This window comes from Mycteria americana, chromosome 2 (genome assembly GCF_035582795.1).
Source record: "Mycteria americana isolate JAX WOST 10 ecotype Jacksonville Zoo and Gardens chromosome 2, USCA_MyAme_1.0, whole genome shotgun sequence".
In the NCBI taxonomy this organism is placed as follows: Eukaryota; Metazoa; Chordata; class Aves; order Ciconiiformes; family Ciconiidae; genus Mycteria; species Mycteria americana.
Genome location: NC_134366.1, coordinates 15,259,923 through 15,283,570, shown reverse-complemented (window position 1 = coordinate 15,283,570; position 23,648 = coordinate 15,259,923). Strand labels below are relative to the sequence as shown.

The following is a 23,648-nucleotide window of genomic DNA, read 5'->3' as shown; positions in this document are numbered from 1 at the left end:
GTCTGTTTTTTGACCAATGCATGCCCAATATGCAAGTTGCATATTAGTCAAATTCTACTTTGTTTGACTGACAAAAAGGGCAGGGCTAGGGGTACGCACCACAGGTAGTTAAATAATGCAAAAGCTTATGTCAGTCTAATGCTTTTGTCACTGAAATGACTCTGCCGGTTGCTCTTCTGAAACTAGTAATAGTAAAACAGGGCATAAATCAATCTTTCCTCTGGCTGTGTATGATCTGACTTCTCCATTCTTTAGTTCACTACACAGGTTATCTGTAACTGAAGTGCACAATGAAAGCCTAACGCTTTCTTCCCATACTAGACTTTTAACTTCCACAGTACAATTTTCCTTAAAGCATAGCAGAAGTGGAAAGGAATGAAAACAGACATAAACAAGGACTGTAGTGTTAAAGAATGCTCTGTAAAACCTACCATCCTTCAATCGCAGTGCATCTTTTTTCATGTGATCATGAACCAAGTTTTCCTCAGGACCACAGTGGTCATCATCAAGAGGGATTCCTTGCCCTCTGTCCGAGTAGATGAAAGTGACTGGAAGAAATCACATAACATACCGATGTTGGCTTCTGCTGCTGCCCAAATGATGAGCTAGGCAAGCTGCTCTAGGGGGGCTGGTGAGGGAAAGAGAAAGCTTCTAGGCCTAGGAGGGGCAGGGAAAGGGTGAGCAAGTGGAGGCGGGGGGTCCTGATTCTTCCAACACAGTTGGTATTGTACCACACTCCTTTTTTAAAAGGTGAGTAAAGTTATACTGGGGGAAGAAGAATGCAGGGAGTGGTTTCCAGCCCCTCAGTGGGATGACAGCGTTGTCTTATCTGTGTGGCTTATGGACTTTGACAGGGAAAGCCTAAGAGCACATGATGCTGAGGGTGTATAGGCCACCAACCACACAGGAAAGAGGAAATCAAGGACTGGTGGCCAGGGTGACAGGATTTTTGGATGGTGCAGCTAAATGGATCAAAGAAAGAGTGTTGGAAGGGCAGTGAATAAGGTGAGTATGGAAGGGGCATGTGCTCTGTGTTGCTGTTGCCTTATTGCAAAATTGTTTCCCTTCAGTGTTGTTTGCAAGAATAAAGCTGATTTATGAGAGTAAATTGGTTTCTGGACTAATACCAGTGTTTTTCTCAGCTAGTGGTATATGAACAGTTTTAATACAATCCCAGTTTTGCCACAGTTCTGGCTATGAGTCATCTTAGTGGATTATAAAGAATGCTAAAATAGTAAAAAAAAAAAGTTTTAGGAGTAGGATACAGTTTGCAGTAGTGATTTAAGTGCTTAGATATCACAGACTGCTTTTTCTTGTGAAACTTGTTTTCTTTCTGTATATTCAATAAAGGGACATTAATTAATTAAAGAAATTAATGTGATTGACTGTTTCTTGTCGCTCAGAGAGTCATGCTGCTTGGCTAATCGATGGCCATGAGTGTTCCACGTGTAAGTAGTTAGAAACCTTTTGTTTTATTCGTGCTGATTTTTATCACAGGGCATCATCACTTGTACTGAGGAACACCCCAGGTGGACCATGGCCCTTGCACTCCCCCTCAGAGAGGGGTGCTTTCAAAGGGCTGTATCTATTGACACATCAGTGCAAGGCATAAACATATTCCATAAATAATCTCATAGGATCAGAGAGCAACTGAAGTGGAGACAATGAGAATATGGTAAACCAGGTCAGGAACAGGTACAATGTTGGTGATCCTTGAGGGACACCCTGCAACTCTGCCAGTAGCAGCATGGCTTCTTCCAGTCTTCTCTTCAGCTGTGGGGTTGTTGCCTAATGCCATATGCTAGGCCTATGTATTTAATTATGAACCTTGTATTTAAAAGTGTGCTGGTTTTGGCTGGGATAGAGTTAATTTTCTTTATAGTAGCTAGTATGGGGCTATGTTTTGGATTTGTGCTGAAAACAGGGTTGATAACACAGGGATGTTTTAGTTGTTGCTAAGCAGTGCTTATACTAAATCAAGGACTTTTCAGCTTCCCATGCTCTGCCAGGTGCACAAGAAGCTGGGAGGGGACACGGCTGGGACAGCTGACCCCAACTGACCAAAGGGCTATTCCATACCATATGACGGCATGCTCAGCATATACAGCTGGGGGAAGAAGAAAGAAGGCGGGGACGTTCGGAGTGATGGCGTTTGTGTTCCCAAGTCACCATTATGCATGATGGAGCCCTGCTTTCCTGGAGATGGCTGAACACCTGCCTGCCCATGGGAAGGAGTGAATGAATTCCTTGTTTTGCTTTGCTTGCGCATGTGGCTTTTCCCTTACTTATTAAACTCTCTTTATCTCAACCCACAAGTTTTCTCACTTTTACTCTTCAGATTCTCTCCCCCATCCCACCAGGGAGGAGTGAGTGAGTGGCTGTGTGGTGCTTAGTTGCTGGCTGGAGTTAAACCACAACAAAAAGCTATCTAGCTGCTCTTAAACCAGTATTGTTAACTTTCTACTTAATGATGCTGATTAAAACTAAAGATGTTTGTACTTAGTCATCTTGTTTCATGATCAGATGCATCTGGGAACTCGCTCTATAGAATCTCTTGTTAGAATCATCTAAATCTTTCTGAATGCCAAATGCAACCAACTGAAATGTCCAGACATTAATAGATTTAAAATTATTTTTAGCCTAATCTAAAAATCACAGCACATTTTTACATAGATGTGTTGGTGCCTCCCATGCACTGGATTTTTTCTAGCTTTAATGTAGTGTAAATAAACATTTTTTACATGGGAATGCAGAATATAAGTGGCTTGTCGACTGATATATTTTCACCTACTCTATATGTGTTAATACAGTACCATATTAGTACTGTATTAATCAGTGCTCATGAGAGATTATGCTGGTGGAAAACATGGTCATGGGATTTGACCTCCTTGGAAGCAAGGGCTTTTCCAGGTCATGAAAGGCTACATATTCAGCTCATGACTAGTGTAGAACTCTTTTTCTGTCATAACTGAAATACTGACACCTGGTTTGCACTTAAAAGTGTTATCAAGGAGGCCTGTCAGGGAAGAATATGATTTTTTTGCTGACATAGCTATGCCAGCAAAAACCCTAGTGCAGAAGCTGTGTAAGAAGTTCTTTTACCTGTGCATTTTACTTCTCTTGAGGGATAGGTATAAGTTGCTTGGGAAGAGGAGTCTTGTTAGTATAATTTCTATATTAACCTTTCTAGTGTAAATCAACTGTAGGCCTCATCCTATAGGGACTCGTATGCAAGTTTATCACTGCACACAGAGATGATATATCATAGCCTATGCTTACGTTGCTCTGAAGAACGACCTCTAGAGCAACTCTAAGAATAGTATCTGATCTCTGTCTCCTGTTCGTCTTCTGTCTACAGCGTTGTCTTACAGCTGAAAGTTGCATGAATAATGCCTGGCAATGCATGAATTTTCATGCTTAGCATCTGTCCTGTTAGTGGTTCTAGTCTTGAAGATAGTTTTGGGGCCACACTTAGGAGACAGTATAGGCATAACCATTGTTTAACTGAACTACTTGCAGGAAGAAAGGAGGCTGGATGCAGATATAACAATGAAAAGGAAGGAATGAAAATCCCTAGCAGTGAAACCTGTGATGTGCAATACACAAACTAAAGGATGAGAAGTACAAAAGTGGAAGCTACCTTGGGTAAATCAGTTCCAGAAAAAATAAGCAGGTGGAAGCACTTGATGGATCAGGATTGTCCTTTGCTGATCCTACATGCAGCACCATAAATCACAAGTAGATCTAAAGAAATTGGTAGTGGAACAGGGGAGTAGAAATGGTGTGAGTGAACTCAGATTATGACTAGAAGCCTTCCCTTGTCTCTTAAGATGCAGTTCCTGTATGCATCTAATTATCTTTCATTTAGATAGTCTACCTTAGTTGGAATTGATGACCTAAAGAGTGGGCTCTTAGTGTTTGTCTGCAGGAAGGACTCCCTTTTCTCATATGCAGAGAGAGACCCTAACTAGAAATTACAGCTAGCCTCAAATGTATGCATATTTTGTATTTGTTCAAGTTATTTCATAACATCAGAAATTAAGGCTGGACCAGATACCAGAATACATTATTTGCACTAGCAGAAATAATTTCACATCACACTCTGCAGGAATTTGGATTTGTTCTATTTTAGGGCTTGAAACAGGAATAGCTTGAATGAGCTAGGTGATGTTTTATTTGAGACAAAGGTTTCCTTTTTCCGCAAAGGTTTTTTCAAGAGATGCGGAAAGCCCGTTTCAAATAATACTGCCAGAGCCAAAGCTGCATGTGTAAGCTCTGTGGTCCTGCACTGAGGCTGTTTAATCAGCCAAGGTTAATAGAAATCGGTATTTTCACTTCAAGTCCTAGAGACTTACTTTGGAAATGCATGAATTTGTAGGTTTGCAGTCTCCCTGACAGATGAATCTAGTCTTGAGGATGGTAAGTAGAGATATAACTATGGCATTGGATGCGATCATAATCATAAAAGGGAGATATTTTGAGATACAGAAATTGCAAATTCAATCCCTGCTGTTACCAGTCCAGCCACAGGGGCCATTTAACAAAAGATTCCTGAGTTAATGATTGCTGTTCTATGACAGGGATATTGGACTTATTATACACTGAACACAAAGGTCTCTGATCCATATTCGTGCCTTGTTTCCTGCTTGGGATTCAGCACCGCACGGTGGTAACTGTCTACTTCATGCAGGAAAGCGTTCTGCTGTGATATCAGTGAGCGATAGCATCAGAAAAACATCCATTTTCCATGAATTTAAACTATTACCGCAGTTAGGTGCAATTATTGAGAATCCCTGTAGAGTTGTACAAAAAATGTTGTCTCTGTCCAAAGATGTTGATTCTGGAATGTAGCAGTGCCAGTCTATGACATTCTTAGTTTGGGGTCTCAGGGGCTGCTATAAATTGTATCCTGGAAAATGGTTACCAGGACTATATAGTGCTGCATTTCAAGCTCTATTTTAAGCACCAGTGGCTTTGTCAAACTATACATGTAATGTAAATCAAATTTATATGGCGAAAATATGTTGAAGATGAACCAATGGAAGAAGATGACTTCATAACAAAGAATATTGACTTTGCATATTAACTTCATTAACTTAATGCTGTCTCTTGTGTACTGGAAAATTGTTCAAGTGAGAATAATAGCCTTTGAACTACTTACAGGCTAATAGGTAGTGATTGTAGTCACTAAGACTTTGAATAGCTGTGGCTGTTGATTACACAGATTAAATGTGAGTGCAGTTTTCAATATGGCTGATTTTCAAAAACCTCATTTTCTGTCCTCCCTTTTGACTTTCATGGCTAATGACACTGACTTCTAATGCATATTAAATTCCGGGAGTGGGAAATTAAATTCCTCTTCCTCCATCTCATAGAAGAGACATGAGTGCAGAAGCATGCCATATGCTTATTTTAAATTGTTCGAGATTGAAGCTATATTAGTCAAATATAAGATTGCATTAGTGGTAATTCCCATACAGTGGGACATGCTCTGTTTAAACAGCCGATTGGTTATAGATGTTTGTAGTATTCATAGCACTAATTTTTCATGCACTCCATCCCTTATGTTTTTTTCCTCATATCTGAACTGTCTGTGTGTCTCTTTGCATCCACTGTGATTTCTCAGTGAATGCTGGTTCCCAAGTTCTTTCTCTATTCTCTCCTTTTTTTTTCTCCAGGGCCTAATTATGAAACAGCTTCAAATAAATACAATTTTTTAACAAAAAACATTCTGCTTCCTGTGAACAATGGGCTGAATTTTTCTCTTTATTCTTGGGGAGTTCTTATTCAGTTGGAGTGCTTTGCAGTTGGCTAGGCCTGAGATTTCTGGGAGCTGTAATTGTGTCTCATTAATTCTTACAGTAATGTAGGGTAACTATAAGGAGCATGCAATTAGTGGTCTGGTCAATGAATAGAGCAGTTAATCAGCAGACAAAGGATGGGGCTCAGGACCTATTAGGCTGAAAGGAAGTGTTACTATTGTCACAGGCAGTAGGAATGCATGCAGACATGCCTTAAAGTTGAACTGTTGAAGGGAACTGTGTATGTCTTTTTGCTAAACCAGTTTTCCTACCTATTCCACTACTTGAGAGAGATTCCTTTAAGGTTGCCTGTTAGAAGTCAGAGACCATATAGGAGGTTTCAACAGACTGAACAGACTGCTTAGTGTATTCTCTCACCTTAACAGAGGCAGCCCCAGGGTTTATCAAAAATAAAAAGTGGCCAAAGAGATGTAAGGCGTCCTTAGCTGTTCCTCCTCGTCAGAAAAATGGTCGGTGAATGGAGGAGACTGATAAAGTTTAAATCAGCCATTGTGTAGATTGTCACTCAGTCATACTCTGCATGTTTGTCTTCATAATGAACCTTGTTTGTTCTGAATGGCTGTGCTTTCAGTGCATGTAAATGTATGCAAATACTCATAACAGTTTAAAAATGGTAGCTCTTACGGTACCAAATAACCTTTCCTACTTTTATGAAGCCCTGTCTTTTATTATAGCTAGGGTTTAAAATGCAAAAATTACACCAACTCTAGACAGTGCTGTGGGGGTTTTTGTTAGCTCCAGATCAGAACTTCCAGTTGTTTCTGCCTTTGAAAACATATGAACCTCATGAATCCTGTGAAATGTTATGACATATGATGATTATAAAGAAAAAGGCTTTATCAATAAAACACTGCCCTTGAGTAACTCTTATTTCTAGTAGGCATTGCTTCAAATAGAAAGTCATTTCTTCTCTTAAGTAAAAGAGACACTTGGCATAAAAAAAGCAGTAATTAAAATAACTTTTTTTGGGGAAAAAAAGGGAATTGAACTTTAATAATTAACTTATATCCAGAGCCTAGTGTTTTTCTCAAAACTGAAAGTAATTTTTTACTGTCTTCTTTGTATTAACAGGTCTGTGGCTTTATCTCTTCTCATGGTATTCACATCAGCAGCAAGCAACGTTAGAAGAATAAAGTCTCTCAGGCTTTATATTAAGGATTCAATTATTCTATATAATTAGCCCTGATTTGTTAAATATTTGAAACATTTTCCACTCTTAGGTATGGAACAGTGTACTGGAGTGATCAGAACCACAAATGACTTGTACCTTTACTTAGAAAATGCTTCTTATCAAATAATAAGGAAGATTAAGCCTAAGTCTCTCTCTCTCTCTTTTTCTGTTTGGATTTTATTCCCGCAAGAAATACCAGTTTTGTCCACAATATCTTGTGTATTTCTATTCCCTTGAAATACAAAGAGGCAATGGATTCTGCTATAAATTAGGTAGATTTAATGACATATATGAGTTGTAACTTGTGCCTTGAATATAAAATACTTGAGTGAGGCATAAGGTATTTTGCTGATGCCATCATTGTCACCCGTCTGGTTTTTCATTCTTCTGTGCCTGTTTTTGAAACACTTAGGGGCTGTGGAGTCTTGGGAATAACAGTTTTTGTATGCCATACGTAGCAAATCTTTCCAAGGTCACATTTTCCTTTACTATGTCTTCTTTTGAGGAAGCAGGGCAGACTTACCCTGCAAAATGAGAAAATGATACTACTTCCACACTCAGAAGCTGGCTCTTACCTCATATATATGCTACTTTTCCATTTAATTAGAAAGTAATTTCTCATCTGCTGTCAGACAGCAGCAAAAAAGTTGCTGCTCAGTATCACTGATAAGCATTACAGATTGAACAGAAATTACCTTTTTTTTCCCCCCAGTAAAGTTTTTCTTGTTGAAACACAGGTTCAGTCATGGGGGCTATTGATCTGGAAGGGGTCTTAAATAATTCTAAAGTCACTGAAATATTAGTTGGGGAGGTAGCAGATTAATTGTGGTCTTCCATAAGAGCACAATGTTATGACTGGAATGGGTGTTATGATACAAATGATAATTTGTAAAGATTTATTAGATGTTCCTTAATATGTAAAGATTGATTAAAGGTCTTTAACCTTCCTTTAAATTAACAGAATATCCATCTCTATCTCTCTTTACGTAGATGCACATATATTTTTACTTAGCAATAACAACTAGTGTTACTCTGATGGATAGTGTAGGGTAAGGGAGATTAAACAACTCTGTTGCTGTTTTGAGAACTTCTCTTTTTCTCTTTCATGGTAAAATGTAAATCTTATCTGGTGTACCTGGCCTGTTGCACAAGTCTCAACTCTGCAACAATCCCAGAGCAGAAAAAGTTTATAGATGCTAACTAAAAATGTAATATCACTGTATTTTAAAGTGCATTAGCTTTAAGTAAATCCTTCTGCATGTATCCTGTTTCCTCTGGTACAAGATGACATTGACTGTCATAACATAAACACATGGAGGTTGCTCTCTAATTTAGAGCTAGTTGTCTATGCTGCTTCATCTGTTGTCAGAACAGAGAGAAAGTGTTGCTCTCTGGCCAGTTGTCCCATCTGTTTTGAACTTTGTTCGTGAGTACATTTATTCTTTAAGTGGCAGGTCTGACCTTGTTGAAGTTGCTGCTTAAGCTGGTACTGTGACCAAATCACCCTCCCATTATGAAAGAGACCCTAGATAATTAATTAAGAAAATACTGTTTTTAAAAGATGGCTGAAATGAAGTGAGGTGAATACCTCCATAGTGAAAATCATTCTGTTATAACTATTTCATATATTATTTATACAGCATTTCTATCCTGAAGACTCACCTTAGGGATCAGGCTGTGCTGCACACAACCAGTAAGTAATTTTCTGAATCAGTTGAGGAATAAATGTGTACAGGGTACAATACTGCTGAGAGAAAGAGATCACTGAAGTCTCCCCTTTTTTTACCTAGAATGAGATTGGAAGAGTGAGCTATTTAAGTCCAAAACTGTGACTGTAAGAGTGCCTTCTTCACTGCAGTCTAGCCCTGGAGACACCTAAGCTCCGTGAGCAACTTTATCGTTCCATGGTGCCTGGCATGCCGTTGCAGCTGAGGTCCAAAACAGCCCTGTTTCAGCAGAGCTCGTTGCCCTGCTCTTTAAGCTTGGCTGGGATCCAGGAAGCAGATGTTCTGGGATCAGAATTACCTGGGAGAGCTGATCTGGTAAATGTTCCCGCAGCACACAATATCCGTGGACAGCTTCATCTCCTCATAAAATGCAGTGACAGCAGCTACCGCTGGGAGAAAGATGGTGCAGCTCCCTTTTATATAACATTATAGTGGCTAGATAGTAATCCAAGAAATGTCCGAGTGGGCTTGCGTCCATGTTGTATATTGCCTTGCAGACTACCCTAGCTCCTAGAGTAGAGGCTAGCCTGAGCTAGCAACAGGAAATAGTTCTAGTCCTTTAATGGCTTTGCATATGAAATGGTTTGTCTGGAATTTGAACCAGAATCAATTCAGTGACCCAGAAGAGAATATCGAGTATTGGTGTGTGGCATGCTCTGTGCAATTTGTCACAGCAAATAAGCTGCTGTATAGGCTACTTGCTGCAACTGTTGTATAACATTTTCTATATACAGTTTCTTTAGCAAGCCTGCCTGACTGTAACAAGAGCATGAATTAAAATGGCTAGGAGCAAGAAAAGGTAGTCTTTCTGATGGCCGTGCTGAAAGAAAATTTCTTGTGACTGTTGCTCCTCATTTCACTGTAGTCTATACTAAAGTAGGAAATAAAACCCTTCCTGACCCGTTGTTCCAGCTGTGTTTGAACTATGATGATTTGGGGCATCTATATACAACTTAGAAATTATGGTTGACGTCATGACATTGTTATATTGCAAAATATCTCTGCATATCTGGTTTTGCTCCAAAACGCCTGCTGGAGGGATAATGGACACTGTACTTAGTGAATATGTTTTGACTTGCATATGAGAAGGACTGGTGGCACTGGGAAGACTTGTTTTCTTGCAAAGACCTAGAAAATGCAGTGCAGAAAATGTCCACATTGGCAGTAGCATGATGACAGATATTAATTCACTGACAGAAAAGAAAGAAACTTTTTTTTTTTTTGGAAAGAATGAAATATTTAACTGAAGGACCACAGGAGGGTAGGGGAAGTGGTTTGACTACAAAGGTGCCCCATGTCCTAAAGACAAGTCCTGAAATACATGAGAAGGATTTTGAGCAGTATGAACTTCTCCCAGGGGTGAAGTCCATAGTGATTGGAATTTGCCCAGAGTTGACACCCCTCAGTTTGAATCCCCTTGCTGTTGGCTGCTATGCCTGCATCAACTTCAAGTTTCATGTGATCCCCCCGAGTTGCACATAACTTTCTTCCCATCCACATTTGTGTCTTACTATCACAAAGTAAGAACAGTCATACAGGATCAGACTAAACATCTGTCTAGCCGAGTATCCTGTTTCTGACAGCAGCCTGGGGGAGCGTATAAGAAAATGTCAAGCATGTAGTGATCCTTTCTTGGTGTACTCTCCTACCTTCTACTGAATCATGGCTTTGGGACTTCCTGAGCCAGAGATAATACTAACATTTTTCATCCCTCCTCTCAATTCCATTAGCGGTGTGAGCCTTGGAGACTTACTTTCTATTCTGTTTAAAACCATTTTCTTATTTTCTTATATGCAGTATCTTATACAAGTGCTCTTTCTTATGCTGAACTGTAAAGCTCATACCTCTTTTTCCCTGTTTAAATTCCTCTTTGGGATTCTCTTCTTCCTTGACATCTACCAGGATAAGGTAGTTGCTAATTTATTTCTATTTACTCTGTTAGTTAGCCACTCATTAATGTGAGGGGAAGGGTGTGGGGGTCCCTAGGGAAGCTGCTGGCTGTACAGGCTCCAGCAGGATGGCTCCATTTTAGCTGCTGTGCTAGAGAACAGGGAGGAGTTAAGGTGCTCAGTCCAAGACAAAATAATTGAAAACTAGCAGTTCCAGAAGCCTTTCAACTCCAGAAAAGTAGCGTTTTCGTGCAAGACGAACTTGTTGTTCAACCCAGGTCCCAGTATGACAGGAAGCAAGCCAATTGCCACTTTCACTGTTTTAGAATTCTGTGGACAGTCAAACAGTAAAATAATTTATTTGGCTCCTGGTACCCAGCAAGTTGTGACTGGTTCGTTTCTAAATCAAACCTTGTCTGAAAAGGATAAATGGTGCTAGACTGTACACTGCCTCCCTCTCCCTTCTTTGCAGCAGGAAGCAAATGCCTCTGTGGAAGAACTGTGGTGTGAGCAAACACAATATTGAGCCAGGAAATATTTATGCAGGAGCATGTGAAAACCTGAAGGAAAATGTAGATCTAAAAAAATCCCATACCCAACAACTACTTCCCCCTCCCCGCCAAATTTAAAGGAGTTTAAAATTACTTGGTATTTTAGTGCACATGGAGTTTCATAAAATAAACTCTAGTAGTACTATAATTCTGAGTTAGATCAGTTCTTTCCAACTTCAGTATTTGCTTCTTCTCTTGGAGAACTCAATAGGTCAGTGTTGGTATCAGCAGGAAGAGGGGATCCATATCCTTTATAGCTGTAGATGTATAAGTCTCCAGGCTGCTACATTTGAAAAAATTGCCCTTACTACTAAACTGTTATAATTGTACCAATTCAGACTACTGAAATTCTTATCTTAATATTAGACGGGAAGAAATGAGAAGAGAGGAGGTAATCTCTAAAAACTTCATACACAGGAAAGAAGCAAGAAATATTAGAGTCATTCTTTGTCACATAGTTGCCGTCTCCAGCTATGACAAAGAGTTTATAATTTTTTTCTATTGCTACTTTTACATGCTGATAGGTTTAAGTGAAGCGATTAAGCCACTGGAACACAAGATGCAGTCTATGTGTCAGCTAATCCAGTGCTGACCCCTACTTTCTAGTCTCTGTGGGAAGGTTCTCTTCTGCTTCAGCATCTTGTCAGCCACTTTGAATGCTCTTAATCCTACTCATATTTTGTGGTATAGGCCAGGCCAAAAATATGTCCTCATAATTCAGTCCAGGCAAATTAGAAGATATTACGGCCCATGTTGAAAGGGTTTGCCTTCTAGGCAAACTCATGACATGATTTTATTGCTCAAATGTTTCACTGTGAAAGCAATGCCTTGTTCCTCCTCTGTGTCATAGCAAAAATGGGCTGAAATCACTGGCTTTTCTCTCTTCCCCTTCACTTCCAGCTCTCAATAATTTTTGATGCCATGCAGATCTCTTTATGCACTTCTATTTTTCAGATGAATTCCCCCTCCTCCATCACTTTTCCCTCAAATTTAGAATCCTCCTATTCTCCTTGCCACATGGCCTCCCTGTTGCCAGCCATCTCTCAAAGTCAGTCAAATGCTGCTGCTCTTGTTATTGACAAACAGGTAAAAGAATCTGGTGAGCAACCTGGCTATAATAAATGGAAAAAAGGTCTATCATAAATAAGTTATGTCCTGCTTTTGCATCCTGCTGCTAAACTCTTGCTTGTTGAGACCAATTTTCAATGGATTGATCATGGGTTAGTTTTACATTTTCTGGTTGTGAACTACTTTTGGGTACAATAGGTTGGAGGCCACTTGTTAGAGGCCTAGAAGCAATGCTAATTATTCTGTTCTCTTTTCAGGTTTTCAGTCATACGGGGTGATATACTGGTTAAAAAAGTGTGTTCTAAATTTCAGGGATGGGATTTTTTGCTTATGCTAAGGAAACCTTCCCGTGCTTTGGAACAGAAAACCTGGTAATAAGCTAGGATTTGGAGGAGAGAATTTTTCATATGTAAAAAGTTTGTTTTACTATCCTCATGGACTGGACTAATACCCTATCAACGAAGCAGCTGCTATGCTAATGGCGGGGTCTGAGCTTTCGGCATAATTTTATGAGTTACTATTTTGGGGAAATAAAACCATACACATTCTAACTTTTACATGAATGTCTCTGACTTAAACAAAAAACTACTGCACTCAGATGCAGTACAGTACTCCTCCTTTTTGTCCACTTGTTTTCATTTTGATTTGTTTGAATGGAGGTGGGTATTGAGCTAGAGGACACAAATAGAGACAATGCATATATGCCAGAACCTCAGTTAGGATTATAGACTAAGATTAAAATAAAAATTATAAGTGTGTGCAGCTGTGGTTACATGCCAGTTGGCATGTTTTCTCTGCTGGTCTGCCATTAACCTTTAAATATTTTTTTTTGTAATAATGACAAAAGTAGTATTGGACTCCAAATGTTGAATCCTTCCCTGGCCTCTGAATGTTGAATCTTTCCCTGCATTTCTGCTTTGGAAAACTTGTACTGTGCTTCCTCCTCCTCCTTTTACTACTACTACTTCTATTATTACTAATTATAGTCAAGTAGTGTTTCAGACATGCTAAGTACTACAGGAATACACCAAAGAGATGGCTCTTGATTTGGAGAACTTACCCTCTGACACAAGAGACAAACCAAGATACACGGATGGAAACTGCAGTGAAACTCTCTATTCAGTAGTACAGCATATGGAAGCTGAGCATATCATTAGCATTGTTGTTACTGAGGTTTTTGAAGGCCTCAAGTGAAAGGAGAGGATGAAGGTAGACTTGAAGAATAATGAAGTTGCCATATAGTTATTTATGGGGGTTTCCTGCCTCTGAAGGAGAACATTGCAGAAAGCACCAACACAGTTTCTTAAAAACAGAAACAAGTAAGCATGGGAGGTGTCATGGGTGAATTAGGGGCATAAGTCAGTCTCTTGATGTACAAAATAGATACGAGGGTCTGAGGAATGGGCTACAAATGCAAGTAAAGATGAAGATACATATCTTACATTTTATGTAGTAGAGAGGGCTGTATGACAAGTGATACCCAGGTTAAAGTGAAGGAAGGGCATAGGTCCAGTGAGTCATGGATGAACTAGTCTCTAAGGCTAGGTTTAGTGCTCTTGGGCATTGCCTTTCTGTGCTGATGGTCTGGAGAGGTGGGGCTGTGTCTTGTAGACATCCAGATTCTGAATCCACTCCTCCACTCCTGCTTTATCTTCATAAGGTGGCGTGGCTGTTGAAATATGACTTTGTGTGGGTGCTAATCATCACCTGATTCACTATGAAACTGTATTTCTAGCCTTTCAGTAGCCCTGTCTGAGCTGCTCTATCCCATCCCTGACATATTGCCAAGACTGCACAATTTGTATCCAGCCATGGTTTAGCTGTTGCTTTGTACAATGTAGTGTTGGTGCTGCTAAAGTTGTGGTTGAAGTCCACGTTCTGGAATTGTATGATGATGTTCATGTGCCCATTAATGGACGCTGCTGATACTCTCAATTGTTAAGGTATTGATGTTCTGCTGTGCCAAACACAGAAATTGAGGAGGCCTTGAGTACCTATAAGCAGGATGGACAGTGGGTACTATACTCCAGAGCACCTCTTAATGGAAGTAGAGGCAGGCTCTTGGCAAGGTGTCATACAGGAATGGCTGAAACTTACCTAATGGGTTCTAAGCAAAATTTAAGAGATTTAAAAACATTTTTTAAAAATAGTCGATTTATCTGCCTGTGTGTCAAGAATTCACTGCGGCCTCTCCATTCATTGTGCCAGATGCATTGTGCTCTAACGCTTTGCTCACCATGTTTCCTACCTTCCAAACCAAGACTTTGATCCTGCGTGCCTTCTCTTCCTCACCCTTCTGCATGAAACTTCCCCTGCCCCTGACATGCATTGCAAGGACCTGGTGGCAAGTGTCCTATGTGTTGAATTAGAATGGTGACAATGAAAGACTGGGTAATTCAGCCACTTTGCTGTCCTTTTCACTTCAGTTATTATGAATTTTAAATCATATTTATTCACTGAAATGATACCTGTGTTGTACAGACTGTGTAGTTTACCATTGGGCTTATTTGCTATATTTTTAAAACAATGCCTGCTGTCTTATCCATTGCTTTATAGATGTGTAAAGGGCTCTGAAAGCAGTTACATAGTGGAATTTAGCAGTGTATGGTATATTTTATTAGGATTAAGAGCTTGTAAATTAATATAGTAGTTCTGAGAGCTTCAGGATATACCTGCCTGAAAAAATAGCAATAGTAACTTGATATGATATTTGTGTGTTTGCTTTTAGTTTGCAGAATGTCTCTGAGAGACAAGCTTCCTGCTAACCAATTTATTTTTTAGATAACAAGGATGGTCTAGAAGTACATTCAGAAGGAAAACACAGTAATTAATTTGTCACTGAAACCTGAGGGGTCCTCTTCCTCATATGGGTGATAATGAAGGTTTTGCATGTAATTAGTAGGAATAATTAGCACATTTCTGGTAACAAATAGACTGAGTGGTTCTCTGCAAATAAATTAATTGTTGTGCTAACACAGGCAATTGTCTCTTTATTGTCTGACAATGCCCCTTGTTTGCACTAAAGCCTATTTCAGACCTTAGCAGCTTTACACAAATAGGAAAGAGAATCTATAAAATTGTACCTCATCCATCTGCTTCTGAGAAACTTCAAGACCACCAAGGGACTTGTTTATCAAGACTTGTTAAACAATTTGTAATCTTGAACGTGTGTTTCACTATATTAACAAATGAATTGTTCAAATCAACTTGGTGGGTAAGCCAGAAAAAACCACACTAATCAATCAAATGCTGACTCTGGGCATCTAGGAAAAGAAATGTCTCTGAAAAATAATATAGCAGTAAATTCATAGCAAAGCTGAACAAATCCCAGAATTCCACATATAATCGCACAACCAAGCGGAACTGTTTTTATGTGGTAGATGTTCCTCATAATGCAAAATCACACTGTGATGTATGTGCCCTTTGCTTCACTGCTGTAAAAAGCTAAGGCTTCACAGGTCTGCTACCACATCTCCTCTGAGCAGCCTTAGTTTAGACAAGGCTTAGTCAGCCCATATTCTGTCTTCATTTGCTCTTTTTGGAAGATCTAAAAAGCTACTGTTGAGCTAGTCTTTCTACTTCGGGTGTTTTGTTTCATCCCTTTTCTCTCTTTTTTTCCTGTGTTTCCTCTGCTTAGACACAGCTGTCATCTCAGCAATAAGATTACATTAGCTTCTGGGTCTTCATAAATATGGAAGCTGTTGGTTAAGGTGAAGTCTGCAGATAGGTTTCATCCCTCCCATGTGTCTGTGGAGAGGAGGGGAGAGGAAAGGGAGAAAATGTAGTTTGAAGATGGGATGTGGCAGGTATGGGGTTGGGTAAAATCATAAATTTTGTTTGTGGGAAATATTGGCTCTTCTGTTTCTTGTTACAGTAATATTTCTCCAGTCTTCCTCTGGAATGAAAACAATGAGAATATAATTGATGGGTGTCTCTTTTTCTTTGAGGGTAGGGTTACTGTATTTTTCCAAAATAACAATTCATAATTTCATTTCCAAATGAGTATTTGTATTGATGTGTGTTTTGATTTTTATTTTTTCATTGTTTCCTCACTTTTCTCTAGTAGCCATGGCACTGTGCAGTGCTTTTATGCATCGATGTTGGAACAATAATAACAGTATAAAAATTAAAGTAAATGTCAGAACATAATGCCAGCAATTTTTGGAATTAATGTCTAAAACTGGAGCAGAAGAACCAGTCCTGCATTTTTTAGTGAGAAATGTTGTTTAATAGAGATGGTTTCCTGAAAAAAAAAAAAAGAAAAAAAAATACAGCAGTTTCCTAAACTTATGTTTTCTGGCATGAAGTGCTTCAGTGAAAATTTAACTGTTGGGCCTACACATCTCCTTTTCCTGCTTTATTGGAGAAATGCTACTAATGGTACCATTTCTATGTTCTTGTTGTAGTTGACTAATAATGTGCACAAGAATATGAAAACCACCACCACCACCAAAAACCTCACAGCCAAACAATGCTTTTGCAAGTGTCTGTACAGTTGTGAAATTTAAGGCTTGTCCATATTTGTAGCTGGTTGACTTCAATCCCTTTACACCAGTATGGTGTAAGTCAGCCAGCTAACTTTTGTTGTGAATCACACCAAGCGGTATACAGCTTTGGAATATTGAGGTGTTGGCTGAGTTACATGAAACTGTGTGAGGACAAAGGTATCCCCTACTAAAAGCACTGTTTGTGCATCTATCCAGTCTTCCCAGTGATATCCTTCAAAAATTTGTTGGGCTTCCTCTACTGTTTGCTTGTGTGACCACCTAATGTCCAACGGTCATCATGACAAGATAACTTCTGTGTACAAATGATGGTGTGGAGAGGGATTGGAGTCCTGGATACTGTGCAATCAAGCCTTTTACTTCTTGCATAAAGTTTCTCAGTCCTGAGCTAAGATTTGGACTTTATTGTCCAAACAGGAGAAAACTTTTAAACAATGTTAATATTAATTAACAGTTTATATGGAACTGGAGAGACAAATGGTTAATGAAAGTGGGCTCAGCCAGCATTAAGTAGGGAAGAGGGATTCTGAATGTGCTGCCTCAATACTCAGGTCAGCTTTAGGACCTCTGAATTGTTTGGACGGTGCGTGGCTTCCGTGAGATGTGAAGGCTTCTGTCATTCAACTTTGTATCCTCTTTCTGCCTGCTGGATTTTTAGGCTACCACTGTTTTGCTTGCTTGGTCTAGTGTAATTTTCTGTCCTGTTTTTGTTCTGTCTAAATATGCAAGTACACAGCCAGCACTTACACTTGTTGTGTGGTGTCTCTCTACTGATATGCTTGTTGCTCTCTGTCTCTCTTTACCTACTCTCAAAAAAACTAGCTGACCAAGATGGTGGCACTGCACGAGTTAAATAATAGAAGGCTTGAAGGGAAACCAGTTTTATTTTAGCAGCAGAGGCAGAAAAGCATTCGAATTTTTCTGTCTCACAGTTTCATTAGTGCCCTCAGCTTTGAGCCAACATGGGGCGTTAGGAGGTAATTTGGCCAAGTCATACTACACAAGACTTTTCCAAGAAGAAGGATATTTTATGGTATTTTAAAGAATTTGGTCCTTTTTGGTTATGGCAAAATTCTGTTTATGTTGTTCTATGCTGATTGTTGACAGCTAGAAAAGAGAATTTAAGCCAAAGGATTATTCGTATCATGTGGAGGTGGCGATAGCAGTCCTGATATAGCCCAGCAGAATAGTTGACACGGTCTGTGCTCCGCTCTGTACTCCCTTTACTCTCCGAGGGCTCCTCAGCTGTACTGGGTGCCAATGTATAACCTGTCCCGAGTGCCTGCAGCCCCCTCCTCGCAGCAGTCCTTAGTGCAGCTCTGTTCATGTGTGGGGTGTACATTAAATCCTAAGATGGGGTTGGTAAGCCCAGCTGTGTGAGAGGGATATATTCAGTCATGTGATGAGATACATATATTTCTAAGGGGGTCTTGCCGTGGGGTGCGTGGTCACACGTTGGCAGTACGCTTGGTGCCAAAGCGGGGGCCAAGGCTGTGGTAGATGGCCTTGATGTGTGTTGCAGCCACAGGGCTGGGCATCACGAGACAATGTGTTAAGTGACTGCATGATTTGTGCTAAGTGACAAATGTTGACAGAAGAAAGATAAAATCTAGGATTAATATTGTTCTCGTTAAAATGTTTCCTTTGGTGCTAATTCTGCCTGCTGAGATATGCTATTCATATTTGAACTGCTGCCGTACACAGAATTTGGTAGGATGAACCAAATGTAATTCCTCAGCTTTTAAATAAAGCATAGATTTTTTAAAATAAAGTGAAGATTTTTTACTTCTGTTGGTTTAGAGAGCCCTATATGTGATGACAGCATTGTGGTGGTGAAATAGATGTCTTCTCCCTTTACTTGTGTTCTGTTTGTAACGATGAGCTAAATTCACGTTCTTTGTATTTTGCTTTATGAAACCACTTGCAAAACGGTTATCCAATACAAATTAAAGTATCGGTTGCTGTTCCTGCATTTCAGTGCTTTATCTACATTTCACAAAATTGAAATAAGTAAGGGTGTGATAGACAGATCTTAGCAAATTTCTGCAGTGACTTTATAACAATTGAATAACATCGGAACTTCTTGGAATCACACACAGCACGGCTGTACACAATAGTGGGTAATGCAGACGCAAGAATTTAATGTTTGCCCCAATCATGTTCTAGAAAGTTCTCGAATATAGTCCAAAATCCAGTACAGAGGGGGACAACTTTAGCAAACAGGTAGTTTAACTTTTCATGCTGGTTTTCTCTGAAGGCTCGATAGTACTGATAACTTTTAAAAGCCTTCTGGAATTTGCTTTTAGCCATTGCTGGTAGCCTGACTTTACATGGTAGGATTAACTGAGGACACTTACAAGAGCTGGAAAAGGTTTTCTTTGGCTGTTGTTTAGATTTTTTTTCCTCTTGATTTAGTTTTAATCTAATCTCTTCTGGGCACCAAGCAGAGCTGAAAAGTGAGTGACTTTTTATCTAAATTGAAGTGATAGCAATTGATCGGGTTTTCATCATCTGTCTTTGCTGTCATTGGAGCTTCCTCTGTGATCTGCAGTTGACTGAGAGAAATGAAAACTTAATTGAATTCTTCAGCTTGCTAGATGTTTATTTATAGATAGGTATGTTGAAGCATGGTGATGTAGGGCAGAGTTCTGTTTCTTGCCATGAATATAAAAGCTTTATTGATTTTGTTGAGAGCAGGAACATATTTGACTTCCATGAAAAAGCAGGATGAAACTTAGCTTTGTACCATAACTTGGGAGTTGGTCATGATGCCTGAAAATAGAACAGAGAACTGGATCATCTTGGTACGGTTTCAGGTAATGCTTATCTCCCACCTTTTCATTTTGTTACTGGGTCAAGGACTGAGAAGGTTTTTAAAGAATGCATTTTGCAAAAATATGCTGGTCCCACTACCTCTGTGGAATTTGATAAATACCTTGTAGAGTCTTCAAAAAGTGTCCCAACATTTCGTTTTTTCTTCTGCTTCAGTTTCCCTCACATATAATTGACATTTATATGGACATCTTATTATACAGGTTTTGCACCATTAGAATGACAGCATCACTGGGCATTAAGTAGACAAGCAGCAGAGAGAAATTCAGCCTTGTCAAATGAAAATTAACTTCTTAAATGTTTGTGAGTAATAAAAACCATGTAAAAAGCATTTACCAGAAATGCTTCATTTCTGTCAGCTGCCAGAAGTATTATCTTAAACTGGAAAAGCAGAGATTTTAATTGCAGTACACTGCCTGATCCCTACAACAAACTTTCTAAGGTCTTATTCCAGGTAGATATATTGTCTGTACCAACTCTTCTAGTCACTGTGCATTGATTCCACCAACACACGAGGAATTCTTCTAGTCCAAGTTAAATATTAACATAGTTTTCTGCTTGCAAGCTCTGTGCTGCTTTTTAACTTAGAAAGTAAGCTCCTTGACCAAGAATTTGATCAAATGAAGGAGGAAAAAACCCAAATCATCAAAATAATACCTTAAACTTTAGTTTAAGTTTGATTTTCTTTAGGATGGAGCAGGGCATAAGTTCAACATTTTTTTCATTGAATAATTACATTTCCAGATGTCATGACATTGAAACAGATTCAGGAGTTTGGGGGTATATGTGATATTTATTGTGATAAATGTCCTTAAATTATTCTTGCTAATTCACCATATATTTGCAGAGCTGATCTAAGCATTAGAGCAAACATTGACAGCTCATGTTATTACGAAGCATACAAGAAAGATCTAAGAATCAGCAAAGGCTGTTGTATATGGTGAAGGTAAAAGCTTTTTTTTTTTTCCCCCCATGTGTTCGTGGCTTTTCCCCTGTATTCAAGGGCAGAAAAAAGTGTTGGCTCAGAGCAATAGCCTATCTTTGTTTGTATCTTTACCCATTGCTCCTTCTTAATGATGCTCACTGAAGTTCACCAACAAAACACTTTGAAATATTTATTCACTCACAGTCTACAAATTACAAATAGCAGCTGAGCCTTCCTTGGGTGTTTTTAATATTCCAGAGGGGTAAAAATAGTTTCTATGAGCATTGGAATTTAAACATTCCTAACACTAATCAAATGTTTCCAGCAGTCAAGTAAACAACTCTTATTAAAGTTATGGGTAAAACTGGAATATATTTCATAGTAGGAAGACAGGTTCTAGGAGGCAGTAGCTTCTTCTGCCCCCTGAGAGTGTTATTAATTCAAATCACTCATCAGTTGTATCCTGTCATTTAATCTGAATGAGGGCATGTAGTATGAAAGTTGCTGTGGATGGCACTGTCCCTTTCTAGTCTGAGGAGTGTTTATTGCTTTGATAGTAGAAAATGAGATCATATGCACTGAGGTAATAAAATGTTATAGATGCTGTCACTGCATGCTGAAATCTAAAGATGTGTAATGAAATAGACCTGATTATGTCTGTGAGCATTCAAAGGGATATCTCTGGATTACTGTAATCAATTATTCCTACTGCTTAATAAGAAAACAACAATAATGAATAGCCTTAAACTTCAGCAGGAGGGAGAAACTCCTTATTTTAAGAATAATCAGAAAGCTTTGCACTCTGGTGATGAGAAATGTGAATAGACAAATTTGTCCCTTCTAATTTTGAATTCATTGTCAGGTTGAGGGTTCAACCACTGAATCTGCTTTTCGTATGGAGAGGCTATGAAGGGAGGACTGGAGTAGAAAAGAGCAAAGAATAGCGTGCTTTCAGAACTAAAGGTATAGTGGAAGAACACAGCGACTTCACAGCAAAAATCTTCCATGTGTTCAAAATATTAAGTACCAACCTAAGGTAGCCTAGCTTTTTCATGGCTGGTAAGAATAAGTTTCAGTTATAAGAAAAATGGATCCCAAATTTAGATTTTATTTTTGTGACTCCTCAAAAAAGAGGATAAGATATTTGCCAAGTTTCAAACTCTACAAAGTCAACTCAGCCCTCGTAGGAGCAATTATGCAATAGCAAAGGCTGCCAAGGGCTGTTTTGTAACCAGTATCACTGGAATATGCAAGACTCAACAAGATGCCTATCTGTCAGGGGTGGTGTAGGATTAGTGAAATTATGCTGCAGGAGGCTTGGATTTAGATAGCCTTTGAAATCCTACAGACTGAAATTTTTCCTTACTCAGATGATTCTAGGAACACATTGTAGGAACTGTTACGTAATGGGATCAGCATTAAAATGAAAATGTATATATTTTTCAAAATATTTTTAATATTTTTGTTAATATTTTATTCTTTCTTGCAAAAGAGGTTCATTTTTGCCAGGATGAATATATTTTACATAAAGTGTCTGATATTAAAAGTGAAAAAGAGCAGAAAAATTATGCACATGTACAGAGTTGAATTATGATTAACCTTTAATAATGATCATTGGCTGTTTTCAGGTAACAGCAACTCTTCATATCCATTTTTCCATGAGAAAAATAGGTGATCTGCAATTGATTACTGGAGGCCTTTTTGTACCAAAACAGAATAATGCAGTATCACATAAGGGATTATCTGTCATTTACTGAGAAACAAAGTGTTTACAAAAACTTCTATCCCTGAGACAGAGTCTTTAGGTAGGAAGTTTCATCCTGTATAGGACTCCATGTGTACCAAGGGCTTTTTCTTTTCACAGCCGTGGTTAGCATTCTTATGGGTCTGGTTGTAGCTTCTGGGCAATGGATGTATGAGGGCCACTGTCCTTTATTGAAAACATTGGCTTCAGTGGGACAGTGCATTATATTAACCCAATATTAGAATGTGGCCCAAGGAGCTTTCAGTTTCTGGGGAGGTAACATAAACTTCCCAACCTGGTCAATTTGTGAAATTGTGAGTCTTAAAAACATTCTATAATAATAGAATAATTTAGGTTAGAAGAGACCTTTGGCATTCATCTAGTCCAAACCCCTGCTCAAAGCAGGGTGAACATCACAGTTAGACCTTGTGGTGAAGAATGAAAGAACACCAGAGCAGTTCATAGCCAGTATTGCAGAGGAAATATATGACCAATCCAAAATCCCCAGTGAGTCTCAGAGAGGTGAAATGGCTTTTGTGGATGCTGAATTGATGGATACTCCTCAAATGTACTGAACAGCGCTCATGTTATCCACTTTTGTGCTTAAATACACTAGTAACACTTAATTTTGCCACTTCTTCCTGGAAATTCATTATTCCTCTGTTCACAATGCTATCCTATCCTTCCTCTTCCAATTTATTTTAATCAATTTTTCTATGATTTTCTTTGTTCATAATCTATGAATAGATCATCTGTAACAATACTTCCAGTTTTGTCTTTTTTTCTCCGTGTAGGAGAAAGGTCCATGTAGATTTCAGAAGTGTCAAGCAATCTCCTCCCATGACCACATGTTCTTTCTCTTTAAATGAGCCAGCTCAGTGGCCTGTCCATACTAGTTTTGGGGTGGGCTGTCAAGCAGAGATTGAATTACATGTGGAGCAACTGCTGTTTCTGTTGAAGCGAGAATATCCCATGAAGGATAAATTAACTTTGAGATTGTCTCAAATAATTAAAAATACTAATTCATAAATTTTTCTCTTCCCAATTGCTCCAGACGCTTGTGAGACTGATATGATCACAATTTATTTCATATAACTTTATATATTTTGCCAAAGCATACAAGATGAGGGTGTAGGTAACTCGTAATGATAGATGAGCACCTCCAGAGGGCAAGTCAGCTGACCAAGGCTGGTAGTCTGCAATACAGGATTTCTCTGTAAAAGCCATGTCCATCTTTATGTCCCCCTGACCTAGCAAACCATTTTGACGGAGGGCTTGACTATATATTGAGCTAGTCAAAAATAGCCACTCCAGAATTCTTTCTGAATAATTGTGCGTGCTATATATTTATTCCAACTACATCTCCCTACACTCTTGGTTATTTCTAGTTGTTCACAGTAGCCACTTAAAATTC

General features: G+C 39.0%; 2 long non-coding RNA genes across 18 annotated transcripts in view; both read left to right on the top strand.

Annotated features, from left to right (window-relative positions):
- LOC142405307 (uncharacterized) overlaps positions 1-23,648 on the top strand; it is a 234,846-nt gene that overhangs the window by 16,506 nt on the left and 194,692 nt on the right. The gene's annotated exons all lie outside the window — the stretch shown is intronic.
- LOC142405308 (uncharacterized) lies at positions 776-9,631 on the top strand. 2 transcript variants are annotated; one of them, XR_012774138.1, is made up of 4 exons: positions 776-1,005; positions 6,894-7,042; positions 8,634-8,686; positions 8,784-9,631. It is a non-coding gene; the product is annotated as an uncharacterized LOC142405308 (long non-coding RNA). The 2 variants fall into 2 exon arrangements; XR_012774139.1 differs by lacking the exon at positions 776-1,005 and adding an exon at positions 1,033-1,448.